Genomic DNA, 10,121 nt, shown 5'->3' with positions numbered 1-10,121 from the left:
CGCGCGTGCGCGCAGGCTGCGTTCTCGGGGTGGGCGGGGCCGACGCCGCGTTCGCCACGTTCCCCGCAGGCGGCGGGGCGGGCCCTTCCTGCGGTCGCCCCGCGCGCGTCCGGTGCGCAGGAGGCGGCTGCGGGCGGCGGCGCGGCGGGGCTGGTGTCCGGAGCCGCGCGGCCCCTTGGCCCTCACACTGCCCCGCGGGGCCTGCTTCCCGGCCCGTCGTGGAGACCGAGCAGCGGAGGTGGCCCCGGGCACCAGCACGGACGGCGCAGAGAACGAGGGGCGTAGGGCGCCTCCCTCCACCTGTCCTCGCAGGTGCGGCCCGGCGGGGGCGGGACGGGGGATGCTTCCCCCTGACCTGTCCTCGCAGGTGCGGCCCGGCGGGGGCGGGACGGGGGATGCTTCCCCCTGACCTGTCCTCGCAGGTGCAGCCCGGCGGGGGCGGGAGAGAGGATTCTTCCTCCCCCACCTGTCCTCACAGATGCAGCCCGGCGGGGCGGGACGGGGAATGCTTCCCCCTGACCTGCCCTCGCAGGTGCAGGTGCAAAAGGGGCGGGAAAAGGGATGCTTCTGCGAGGTGCCGTGGGTCACCTCGCCGGCAGGCTGGGCGTGCAGCGAGGCCCCGGCATCCTCCTGCTGAATCAACCCAGTCTGAGCCACCGGGGACGTCAGCCTCCAACAGAGGAAGAACTCTTACAAGGCCACAGTCGTCGTGTCTGAATACACACGAACGTGAGCGTAGCACAAGCCACAGAAATGACCAGACCTGGCTCCGCCCAGCCCAATACAAGTGACTGCTGCTTCTGGACCTGTTACAGAGTGAGCTTTGTCTGGGCCCCCTCCTGCCTTTTAGAGAAGATTGAGTGAGGCATTCCCACTGGGCATTACCCCCTCGTCCTGACACCCAATCCACATCAAAGCCCCCCTTCCTTACCTGCCCCCCAAAACTACTTGCCACAAACCCCTGTCTCCTAAGTGCTTTCCAACATCCCCCTACCTAGGTGTCCGGGGGCAATAGTCTCCCTCGCTGCCATGAGTAAGAAACCCAGCTTGTTTCCACTGCAGACCTGTTTCCGGTGGGGTCTGGCTTTGGGACTGTGTAGGGCCCAGCAAGCCCCGCGCCTCTCTTCCCCTCTGTGACCCCTCACTCACGGTGTTTGAGACGTCGGTGCTCTCTCTGCCTCCTCCTCCCTCACAGCAGAAATACTCCGACAGTGCTCACAGGCTCTCCTGTCCTTGCCTTTGGTGCACAGAGCAGCCCACCCCAACCCAGTGTGACCTGACGACTTCTCCAGAGGAGCTCTCCCCAAGGCCTCCAGTGACTTCCCACTAATGCCGAGTGGAGCTGACCTTTCTAGTCATCATCTTCCGTGAATCCCACCAGTGGACGCCTGTGGCCTCTTTCTCTTCGGCTTGTGAGACACATCCCTCTCCTGGTTTTCTTCCTGTTCTCTGGCTGTGCCATCTCTGCCTCCTCCGTGGGCCCAAAGTCCTCTGCCTGGCTACTCGTGGATGGAATTCCTTCACACTAGATCTTGAGTCCTCTCCTCACGCTCTACTCCCTCCTTGGGCAATCTCCTCCACACTTGGCTTGCATTACGGTTCACCTGAACATGGTTCATTAATCTATACTTCCTACCAGCTCAAGATCATGAGTCAGATAAGTACCCATGTGACATCTCTTGGACGTCTCAAAAGTCCCTCAGATTCAACGTGTCCCCCTTGGAACCATTCTCTCCATGCCCCACCCCTACCCCCTTCAATCTCATCTGCTTCTTGGGTTGACACAGCCCTGGGCTCCTAATCCTACAACACCTCTATAGGAGGCAGCCTCTGAGTGGCCCCATGATCTCCATCTCCTAGGGTTCAACTGTTGTGTGGCCCCCTTCCCTTGAGTGTGACCAAAGCCCATGACTTGCTTAGGCCAACAGAGGCCAGCAAAGGTATCGGGGTGGATGTGATTCATTCATTCTTTTTTTTTTAAGATTTTATTTATTTATTCGTAAGAGATACAGAGAGAGGCAGAGACATAGGCAGAGGGAGAAGCAGGCTCCATGCAGGGAGCCTGATGCAGGACTCTATCCCAGGACCCTGGGGATCACGCCCTGAGTCAAAGGCTGACGCTGAACCACTGAGCCACCCAGGTGCCCCTGGATGTGATTCTTTCACACAGGATTGTGACACCCATTCTGCTCAGGGACCCTCCTTCCCTTGCTGGCTCTGAAGAAGCAAGCTGCCATGCTGTGCACTGCAGTATGGAGAGGAATGTGGTAACTGGAGGAACTGAAGGTGGCTTCCAGGTGACAACCAGCCAGAAACTGAGGCCTTCAATCCAAGAGCCCTCAAGGAAATGAATGCCACTAACAGCTGTCTGAGCTTGGAAGCAGATCCTTCCTAGTTGAGCCTCCGATGAGAGCCCAGCCCTGGCCAGCACCTGACTGCAGTCTCGCAGAGGACCCCATTGTGCCCAGACTCCTGACCCACGGAAACTGGGATACTAGATGGATGTGGCTCTAAGCCGCTAAGTTTGTAGTAATTTGTTAGCACTAGATGCCTAATACACTCTCCATCACCAAGTCCTATCAGTTTTGTCTTCTGAATGCATTTTGGTTCCAATTCCCGACTCCCTCTCACCGTCTGTCACTAAATAACAGCATCTGGGCAGGCTTCTCTCTCAGAACTTCCCTCGTTCTCTTGTCCTGTCTCTGTCTTGTCTCAGGACATTTTCGTGGCTTGGTATATTCCCCTTGACCTCTCCTCCTGGGTAAATTCCATTCATTCCTCAGGAAAATCTTTCTTGAGTGCCCTAAGCATCATCTCCCTTTATATCTCTGCTTTAGAGCTTTTGTTCACCACAGTTTTACAGGTATTTATGTAATTATTTCCTTCATGAGCTGTATCTCCCATCAGTATGTAAGCCGGTGGAGGTCGGGAACCATGTTTGGTTTTACACATAACTTTGTACCCCCAGCACCTGGCACATAATAGGTGCTCACGTAGATTGGTTGGATGAGTGAGTGAAAGAATATGTCCATTTTTGAAGCTCAAAGTGAAGAACACAAGCCTTCCCATCTCAGAAATATCAAGAAGGTGGGAACCAAGAGTGGTGCTTCCTGTGTTATTGCTCAGGATTGCCCAGATGAAGTTCATTATTTTGCTCTTAGGAGAAAAAAAGCATAATTTCCGATTTTAAGAACGTAAACAGTCTAGAGACAAGGAACATACCTCATGTCTGAAGATATTATCAGCTGCCTGTGTGGCAAATGGTATTTTCCAAAATTTGCTGCAATGATATCTCCCATCCCTCGTGCTTTTCTAAAATGTGTCCCCGCCACCTTCCATCAAGAGGTAGGCTGTGAGTCTCTCCTTGAACCGGGGTGAACTGTGACTGCCTTGGCCATTAGAGAATGAAAGATGTGCCATCATATAATCTCCAAGACTAGGTCATAAAAAGCTATGCAGCTTCTCTGAGACACTTGCTGAGGAGTCAGTCACCAACTAAGGAGAAGCCCCGTGTAGGCACAGCGTTCAGCAACTCCGGCTGAGCTCCCAGCCAGTAACAGTGCTGGCTGCCAGCCTTGTCGGGTGAGTCATCGAGGACATCTGTCCCGGTGGAACCCTCAGATGACTCCAGCCCCAGCCAACATCTGACTGCAGCCTTGTGAGAGACCCCAAGCAATGACTGCCCAGCTGAGCCCTTCAAAAATTCCTGACCCACAGAATGACAAGCAAAACAAATGTTTCTAAAGGTGCTAAGTTTGGGGGTAATTTGCTACAGAACAGTAGTAAGTGGAACAGAAATTTGTTGTCCAGAGTGGAGCACTGATGCCTCAAAAACCATCTGTGGGCCTAGGCGGCAGGTAGCTAGAAGGGTCTGGAGAGGGCTGCTGGAGGAACCCTGACCACCAGGCCTCAAGGCCGTAAATGAGTGCCTCATGAGAAGTCAGCAAAATGTTAGCAGAACGTGTGGAAAAGCACACTGTGAACAGTTTAGCACAACTAGTGCCCGCAGTGATAAGGGAAATGGAAAGTGTACCCAGTGAACTGACGAATCTGGCAGAGGAGATTTCCTGGAAAGATGGTGGAATTGCCAACTGCAGCCGTGGGAGGATCTCAAACCAGAGGTGCCACGCCAAGCCCTGCTGGGATGCCTGGCCCACAGAATATGAGCAAAAGGAAGTGGTGGTTGTAAACTGCTCAATTTGGGAGGGCCTTACGACGCAGCAGCGCTAACCGAACAACCTGATAGACTTGTGCACTGTCAGAGCCAGCTGGAGGATGAAGAAAATGACAACCGGACTGTCTTCCAGGGTGGCGGGAAGGATTTTATAGCGGCTGCACGTGGGGAAGTTTGAATAAGTGTCAGAAAAGGTCTCTTGCACTGTGCAAAAGGAATTCACTTTGCTATTTTCATTGTGAAGAAGGGGCAGAAAACTGAGAACACTGGGTGCCTGTTTGGGGCCTGGCGCTAGTTCGGTGCTTTGCATTTGATGATTTGATACCATCTCTTAAGAGCCTTCTGAGGAAAGTAGTAGAGCCTGTTCTATAGGTCTTCAGGTGAGAACCCATGAGCACTTGAGTAAGATAACCACCTAAGGCTGGGGGAAGAACAGTCAGGAAGGAACAGGGATAGTAACTCTCGAAGTTCATACAGGGCCATGCAGTTCCTGCATCCATTAGCCAGAGTGGAAAATCCTCAAAATACGGGAGACGTTTGTGCGTGGGCACCCAAGTGCATGTGTGGGGTGCACAGCAATGGTGAAAGTGCTGTGAGGGAGCCCGGGCTGGACACCTCTCGGGGTCTTTAAAGTCAGGTGTGATCCTTAGATTCATTTTGGATAAAGGGCAGAGCACGATGGCATGGATTTGGGGCCACATCTCTGTAACTGATGGAGAGGAATTGAGTAGGTAGATAGGACTCGGTCCCAAGTTGAGTTGGGGTCATTTCACAAGGAGTCCTAAATACCAAAAGGATGGGTTTAATTCTGGAAGAGCCATAGAACTTTTCACAATTAGAAAAACGTCAGTGTCCTAAAAAGGCAACGAATGGGCCCTCGGTCTCCTACTTGTACCCTCTGTCTGCAATCAATGGCCATTTCATGGAATGATAAACCCAGCTATTGTCCAGGCAGAAAGAAACCCTCTGGGCGTTGTAATCCTAAGGCCCTGAAATCCCACCAAATTCTACCTTTTAGCATATATGCAAAATACAACTCCTGCCCTCTCCCCAAAACCTGTTCACTCTAGTGTTTCTTAAATCACCATTTACCCAGTGGTTCCTACCAAAATTTCGGCATCAGCCTTGATTCGTACCTTCCCCTCATCCCATACATAAAATTTGGTAGTAGATCGTGCCTGTTCTACCTGCAAAATTTCCACATCCCATTTCTGCCACTGTGATCCCAGACCAAGCCCCATTCATATCTCTTTTTATTGCGCTTTGCTTGGTTGTGCTTCACAGATACCACAATTTTTACAAATAGAAGGTTTGTGGCAATCTTGTGTTGAGCAAGTCCATTGGCACCATTTTCCCAACATTTGCTCACTTTGTGTTTCTGTGTCACATTCTGGTGATTCTTGCAATATTTCACACTTGTTCCTTATAATACTTATAATGGTGACCCGTGATCAGTGATCTTTGATATTTCTACTGTAATTGGGGGCGCTATGAACGTCACCCTTGTAAGATGGCAAAGTTAACCAATACGCTGTGTGTCCTGACTGCTCCACTCACCAGCCATCCCGTCTCTCTCCCTGTCCCCAGGTCTCCCTGTTCCCTGAGACACAACGATCTTGAAATTAGGCCAACCAGTTAATAACCCTACAATGGCCTCTAAGTGCTCAAGTGAAAGGAAGAGTTGCATGCCTCTCACTTTCAATCAAAAGCTAGAAATGACGAAGCCTAGTGAGGAAGGCACGTGGAAAGCTGAGACGGGTCAAAGGTAGGCCTCTTGCACCAAACAGTTATCCCAGTTGTGAGTGCAAAAGATAAGTCCTTGGGGAAATGAAAAGGGCCACTCCAGTGAACACACCGATGACAAGAAGGCAGAAGAGCCTCACTGCTGATGTGGAGAAAGTTTTCGTGGCCTGGAAAGAAGATCATTCCCTTAAGCCAAAGCCTAATCCAGAGCAAGGCCCTGACTCTCTTGAATTCTGGGAAGGCTGAGGGAGGAGGAGCAGCTGCAGGAGCAAAGTCGGAAGCTGGCAGAGGTTGGTCTGGGAGGTTTAAGGAAAGGAGCCAGTCGTCTCCATAACATACAGGTGTAAGGTGAAGCAGCAGGTGCTGATGGAGAAGCTGCAGCAAGGTGTCCAGATCTAGTAAGAGAACTAGTGACCGTGGCTACACTAAACAACAGATTTCCCCTGTAGACGAAGCAGCCTTATGTTGGAGGAAGAGGTCACCTAGGGCTTCCACAGCTAGAGAGAGGTCAGTGCCCGGCTTCAGGGGACAGGCTGCCTCTGTCGCTTGATGCAGCTGGTGACTTTACATTGAAGCTGGTGCTCATCGAGCATTCTGGAAATCCGGGGGCCCTTCAGAATTATGGGAAACCTACTCGGCCTGAGCTCTATAAGGCTGATTCCACATCTGTGCCCAGCACTGTTTACTGAATATCTTAAGCCCACCGTTGAGACCTACTGCTCACCAGAAAAGACTCCTTTCAAATGACGGCTCACTGACAATGTACTGGGTCACCCGGGAGCTGTGATGGAGAGACCACGAACTTCACGTTGTTCTCCTGCCTGCTGACCCAACATCTGTCCTGCAGCCCACGGGTTAAGGAGTAATTTTGACTTTCAAGTCTCATTATTTAAGAAATACATGTGATGAGGCCATAGCTGTCACAGTGGTTCCTCTGATGGGTCTGGGCAAAGTAAGCTGAAAACCTGGAAAGGATCCACCCTCCGAGATACAAGTAAAGACACGTGTGATTAACGAGAAGAGGTCAGAACGTCAACATCAAGAAGAGTTTGGAAGAAGTCGATGCTGGCCCTCATGGGGAAGTGGGGAAGTCACTGCAGATGGGCTGGAAGCGGCAGGGGAACCGGGGTTCCAAGTGGAGCCTGAAGATGGGGCCGAGTCGCTGCAATCTCAGGAGGAAACTTGAATAGATAAGGACTTGCTGCTTTTTTTTTTTTTTTAAGATTTTACTTATTTCTTTAAGAAAGAGTGCACAAGAGAGCACAAAGCAGGGGGGAGGGAGAAGCAGATCCCTTGCTGAGCAGAGATTTCCTCCCCCACAATGCAGGGCTTGATCCCAAGACCCCAGGATCATAACCTGAGCTGAAGGCAGCCCCTTTCCCGACTGAGCCACCCAGGCACCCCTCGAGGAGTTGCCTCTTATGGATGAACAAAGAAAGTGTTTTCCTGAGATGGAATCTAGTCCTGGTGATGATGCTGTGAAGATTGTTGAAGAGACAACAAAAGATTTAGAAGATACACACACTTAGTTGAAAAAGCAGCAGGAAGTTCTACTGTGGGTGAAATGCTATCAACCAGCATCACATGCTATGGAGAAATCATCCATGAAGGGAAGGGTCTACTGATACACCAAACTAACGTCATTGTCGTCTTAGTTTAGGAAGCCACCACAGACGCCCTGGCCTTCAGCTGCTGCCACCGTGATCTGTCAGCAGTTGTGACACAGAGGCAGGAACCTCCTCCAGCGATAGGACTACAGCTCACTGAGAGCTCAGATTATAGCATTTTTTTAGCAATAAAACATTTTAAAGTATGCATATTTTTCATCATCATACTATTTCACACCTGACAGACAACCGTGTAATGTAAACGTAACTTCCGTATGCGCCGAGAAACCAGTAAGTTCAGTTGACCCACTTTACTGCAATATTTGCTTTATTGTGGTGTTCTGGGGCCGAACCCCCAATATCTCTGACATCTGTATGCATTTCTTTCTGAGACAAATAAGACCGCCTCCCCCCGTTAGACTCTTGCCCTCCTACAGTTGGATTTCCAGAAAGGGAGAGACATCATTTAAGAACGTAACTTGGCCTACTGCCCTCCCCTACTTTAAGTCTTTCAATTGCTTCCCATTTGCTTAAAATAAAATCCAAACTCCCTGCTATGCTTGCAAGGCCCTCCATTACCTCCCCTACCCCTAGTACGCTCTATTCTGCTTTGTCTCTGTAAATTTGCGTATTCTCTACATCCCAAGTAAGTGGAATCATACGCTATTTGTTTTGTGTTTGGCTTATTTCACCTGGCAAAATGTTTTCAAGATTCATCCATGCTGTAGCTTGTATCAGAACTTTTTTTTTTTTTTTTTTTTACTAAATGTGACTGGCTCATCTATTTCAAATAACTGTCTTTATTTTTCATGCATACTTTTCTGCAGTAATACAACAATTGAATTTTTGTAACTCCAAAAAAGGTTCCAAAGATTAGGAAAAAAAGATTAGAAAAGTTTGAACAGAACTTGTGACCTTGAAAAACTGATGTTTCATTGTGATGGTCTCTAAAATGGAAGTTTTTCTAATATTCAAACTGATGGGTTTTTTATTTTATTTTATTTTATTTTATTTTATTTTATTTTATTTTATTTTATTTTATTTTATTTGAGAGAGACAGAGACAGAGAGAGCACACAAGTAGGGGAACACCAGGCAGAGGGAGAATGAGAAGCAGACTCGCTGCTGAGCAGGGAGCCTGATGCAGGACTTGATCCCAGGACCCGGGATCATGACCTGAGAAGAAGGCAGATGGTGCACTGACTGAGCCCCCCAGGTGCCCCCTAAAATGATGATTTAATAGATGATGCTTTGCATAAGATAATGACATCAGAGGAACAAAACATGGAATATTTTCAGTGATTTTAGATATAACACTTTGAGCAAAAAATAACTTGCCTCCTAGGGAATCCCAAGAAACTGCTGGAAGCCCGTATGTCTCATCTAATAAAATACAGAACAAATGTGTAATGCTACAAGCACATCACTTTGGATCTACTATCAAGAATAAAGGAAGCAAATGCCTTTCCTTACTCATTGTGTTCCACGTGAGGCCACGTGCACAAGTGTGAGACCATGAGGGTTGCCTGCATTGAGTAATGTTGTAATAATAACACAAAACGACTTCATTGAAATGAAAGAAAAAGCTTCCTAAGTCTAGTGTATGAAAGTAGAGGTTGGAACATGAGATTGATATAAAAAAATACTAGCAGCCAGGGATGTAATAATGGAGCAAATATGGCAAGTTATACAAGATGGTGTGATATATTTTCCTCGAAATATAATGGTGTCAAATTTGTCTTTCTTGGCTCATAATCTTACTTTTTAAAAAAGATTTTATTTATTTATTCATGAGAGACAGAAAGAGAGAGAGAGAGGCACAGGCAGAGGGAGAAGCAGGCTCCGTGCAGGGAGCCCGATGCGGGACTCAATCCCAGGACCCCGGGATCACACCCTGGGCTGAAGGCAGACGCTCAACCACTGAGCCACCCAAGCATCCTGTTGGCTCATAATCTTAATATGCAAGAATACCCCTTGTGTGAAATCAAATTTGATAAGCTTCTTTAGCACCGTGTAAAGGAGACACACATACATTTTTTTGTGATTTCAAAAAAAAAAAAAATGAGTAGATGGGATATTCTTATGTCTGTTCTAAAATCCACACTAAGAACACATCCAGATACCCCATGGGGATCGAGATTAACTGCAATGAAGGCAGTTTACCCACAAAGATATTTATAAATATTGAAATAGATATAAAGTGAAAACTCCAATATGCTGACATTGAAGGCATCTTGGTATAAACAGGCGGCACACATCTCGCAGCTGTGTGGGACGATACTCCGAACAGTGGCAACGTAATAAGGCTGTAACAATAAAACATGACTGTGAATACAGCCGCGTGCTTAGCACTGTCCCTTTGCTTACAACACAAAAGCAACTTCCAAAAGTATGTGGTTGAATTCAAGATTTTAGCAAAAGATATATGGCCTGAACTTCAAAATAAAATTATGGAGGGGCACTTGGGTGGCTCAGTGGTTGAGCGTCTGCCTTCGGCTCAGGTTGTGATCCTGGGGTCCTGGGATCGAGTCCTACATCGGGCTCCCCGCAGGAAGTGTGCTTCTTCCTCTGCCTGTGTCTCTGTCTCTTAAGGATAAA

The 10,121-nt window shown here is 48.8% G+C and overlaps 1 long non-coding RNA gene across 2 annotated transcripts; it reads left to right on the top strand.

Annotated features, from left to right (window-relative positions):
* Positions 1–83: 83 nt before the first annotated feature.
* LOC140593814 (uncharacterized) lies at positions 84–7,730 on the top strand. 2 transcript variants are annotated; one of them, XR_011994111.1, is made up of 3 exons: positions 84–422; positions 533–4,554; positions 5,762–7,730. It is a non-coding gene; the product is annotated as an uncharacterized lncRNA (long non-coding RNA). The 2 variants fall into 2 exon arrangements; XR_011994110.1 differs by having other exon boundaries at positions 323–4,554.
* Positions 7,731–10,121: the final 2,391 nt, after the last annotated feature.

The sequence above is a fragment of the Vulpes vulpes genome, chromosome 9 (assembly GCF_048418805.1).
Source record: "Vulpes vulpes isolate BD-2025 chromosome 9, VulVul3, whole genome shotgun sequence".
Classification (NCBI taxonomy): Eukaryota; Metazoa; Chordata; class Mammalia; order Carnivora; family Canidae; genus Vulpes; species Vulpes vulpes.
This window is presented reverse-complemented; position numbering and strand designations above follow the sequence as displayed.